Below are 3,827 nucleotides of genomic sequence, written 5' to 3'. Positions count from 1 at the left end.
ACCCTCCATCATCACTTGCACCATCCTTCATTATCATCATCACTTTCACCCCCTTATCATCATCAGTTGCACCCCCCTCCTCATCATCTGCACCCCCTCCTCATCATCATCATTTGCACCCCCCTCCTCATCATTTGAACCCCTCCTCCCCTCATCATCATCATTTTCACCCCCCTCCTCCCATCATCATCATCATTTGCACCCCCCCTCCTCCCCTTATCATCATCATTTGCATACCCCCTTCCTCCCCTCATCGTCATTTGCACCCTCCCTCCTCCCCTCATCATTTGCATCCCCCCCTCTCCTCCCCTCATTATAATAATCTACATCCCCCTCCCGTCACCCTTGCCTCCCCTATTTCCCACGCAGTGATCTCCTGGGCAGCACAAGCTGGCTGCGTTCTTCTCCCACTACCATGCAGGCGCCTATGAGTGACGTCATCAGCGCCTGCACTGCGTGGGGGCAAAGTTCACAGGTCTCCTCTCACTGAAGCCGCAGGTCCTGCAGCTCACACTGAGAGGATGCTTAAGCTGTGTGTGTGTGTGCACACAGCTTAAAGGGGTTGTGCGCTGCCCTGCAGTTCGGAGCTCCGCTCACAGCGTCCGGAAGTTCATTACTCCGAATGCTGTGTGCGGGCTTCCGTGTTCACAGCCGCCGGGCCCTTCGTCACGCCCGGCCCCTTCGTGACATCTCGCCCGCCCCCTCGTGACGTCACGCCCGCCCCCTCTACCAAAGTCTATGGGAAGGGGGCGTTACAGCGGTCGCGCCCCCTTCCCATAGACTTTGGTAGAGGGGGCGGGCGTGACGTCACGAGGGGGGCGGCTGCGAACACGGAAGCCCGCACACAGCGTTCGGAGTAATGAACTTCCGGACGCTGTGAGCGGAGCTCCGAACTGCAGGGCAGCGGAGTACCCCTTTAAAGCGGCGCTTGCTCGTCTGGAGATCTGGGACAAGTGTCCTGGATCCCCATTAGCGAAGTGAGGGCCTCTTGCCCAGAGCCAGCCCCGCGTGCCACTCAAAAGCACCCCGCGTGCCACGCGTGACAGGGGTTGCCGACCCCTGCTCTATACCTCATGGTATAAATGAATCATGTAATTTAAATATATTTCTATAAGATTATAATGTTCCAATTGGTTTTTGTATAGTACTATTAGATTTTATACAAATTTTTATTACAGACGTGAGATCTCGTCTATGTAATACGGTGGTGGGTGCACTAATGCTATGCTTGACAAAGGGGGCGGTAGCTCCAGAAACATTGCCGAACACTCAGTTTGCAGTGATCTGCTAACTAGACAGCTGGATCTATGAGGCTTCGTGTACAGTGAAGGAATCCGTGATGTGCCGAACATGAATATTTGCTGCCTTCACCTGGGTAATTATTTGCTTATGAACAAGATAGAATAGAATTGTTCATAAATGAAAATTGGATAAAACTTCAAAGGGGTACTCCGGTGGAAAACAAATGTTTTCAGATCAACAGGTACCAGAAAATTTGTTATTCAGACTTGTAAATTCCTTCTATTTAAAAATCTTATTCCTTCCATTACTTATCAGCTGCTGTATATTTCTGAAGCTGAGAAGTTCTTTCTAATCGGACCACGGTGCTCTCTGCTAACACCTCTGTCCGTGTCAGGAACTGTCCAGAGCAGGAGAGGTTTTCTATGGGGATTTGCTTCTACTCTGGACAGTTCCTGACAAAGACAGAGGTGTCAGCAGAGAGCACTGTGGTCAGACTGGAAAGAAAGTCACAATTTTCTCTGTAGTATGCAGCAGCTGATAAGTACTGGAAGAGTTAAGATTTTTAAATAGAAGTCATTTACAAATCTGTTTAACTTTCTGGCACCAGTTGATTTTAAAATATTTGTTTTCCACCGGAGTACCCCTTTAAGTCATCATAAGCCAACATATTCTGTGTCTGTTTTGTGAACGTATTACTGTCTGGGGTTAATTGGAGACTCCAGCTGACACAACGTTATCCTATACCCATGGTGAGAGAGGCCATGATTTATTAAGAGTGGAGTGGAGTTTTCTTTGTGAGTTTTGTTTTCCTTCAAGTATTTTTCCACGGTATTTACTAATGTTTCCCAACGTTTTGCACTTTTCCCTACGTTTAGCATTTTTACATTTGCTCTGAGCTGTGGGGTTTTCCAGAGCTCAAATCCATTGCATTTTCTGTGAAAACCTTAGTAAATATGTTTGGATTTTTCGAAAATGTCGGAGACACACCCTTTTCAGCTGCCATGCACCCTTTGTGGCGCAATGCACCAAATTCTGGCACATAACCTTACAAAACAGTTCAGGTTTACAATAGTAAATCAGGACCATTGTCTTGGTTCTGAGCATTACCCTGAGCATACCACCCCCACAGTGAAACATGGCTGTGGGGATGTTTCTTTTCAGTAGGTACAGGGAAACAGGTAAAAATTGACATAAAGATGGATAGAGCCAAATACAGGGCAATCATTGAAGAAAATCTGATGCAGTCTGCATTAGACTATTAGCAAGGCAATTACCCTAACTATAAAGCCAGAGCTACAATGGAATGGTTTAGATCCAAAATGGCCCAGTAAAAGCCCAGACCTGAATCCAATTGGCAATACTTTAAAATTGCTGTTCACAGACAATCTCCATCCAATCTTGCTGAACTTTGACTTTTGTACCAAAAAGAACAGACAAACATTTCCATCTCTAGATGTGTAAAGCTTAAAGAGACATACCCCAAAAGATTTGCAGTTGTAACTGTAGCAAAAGGTGGTTCAACCAAGTATTGAATACTTAAAGGGGTATTCCAGGCAAAACCTTTTTTTATATATATCAACTGGCTCCGGAAAGTTAAACAGATTTGTAAATTACTTCTATTAAACATCTTAATCCTTCCAATAGTTATTAGCTTCTGAAGTTTTCTGTCTAACTGCTCAATGATGATGTCACGTCCCGGGAGCTGTGCATGATGGGAGAATATCCCCATAGGAACTGCACAGCTCCCAAGACATGAGTCATCAGAGAGCAGTTAAACAGAAAACAACAACTCAACTTCAGAAGCTAATAACTATTGGAAGGATTAAGATTTTTTAATAAAAGTAATTTACAAATCTGTTTAACTTTCCGGAGCCAGTTGATATATAAAAAAATTTGGCCTGGAATACCCCTTTAACCCCTTAAGGACACATGACGTTCTCATACGTCTCCATTTCCGAGTCCTTAAGGACACATGACGTATGAGAATGCCATGTGCTTTCCCGGCCCCTCGCAGCCATCTGGAGCGGAGCCGGTGCCCGATGCCTGCTGAAATCGTTCAGCAGGCATCGGGGCATATCGCCCAGGGGGTTCATGATGAACCCCCATGTCGGCGATGGCCGCAGATCGCTGGACAATTCAGTCCAGTGATCTGCGGCGGATTCTGGGTCAATCGGGTCTCCAGTCACCCGGTGACCCGGAATTACTGGCTGATCGGGGCCGTCTCTCACGGCCCCGAACAGCCAGAGCCAGCAGGGGTGAGGTGGCACTGGTGCCACCTCACGATCCCCCTGATTCGTCGGCCGGTTTACCTGCCAACCAATCAGGGCACCTGCTGCGGGTGTCACTCCCGCAACCCGCTCCGCCCCTCTTCCGGAGGACGTGAGCGGGTGCGGGACGTGCACCCCGGGAGCTGGGGACCCCGATCCCCGGCGTCAATGTTGGGATCGGGGCCCCAGGAGCAGTGGCGGCGGCAAGGGACTGACCTGCAGCGTGGATCAGGAGTTGGGTGAGTGACAGCCTCCTGCTGTTGCTTAGCAACAGCTCCCAGCATGCAAAAAGGGCATGCTGGGAGCTGTAGTTATGCA

Source organism: Hyla sarda, chromosome 2 (genome assembly GCF_029499605.1).
Source record: "Hyla sarda isolate aHylSar1 chromosome 2, aHylSar1.hap1, whole genome shotgun sequence".
NCBI classification, from domain to species: Eukaryota; Metazoa; Chordata; class Amphibia; order Anura; family Hylidae; genus Hyla; species Hyla sarda.
Note: the sequence above shows the minus strand (reverse complement) of the source record.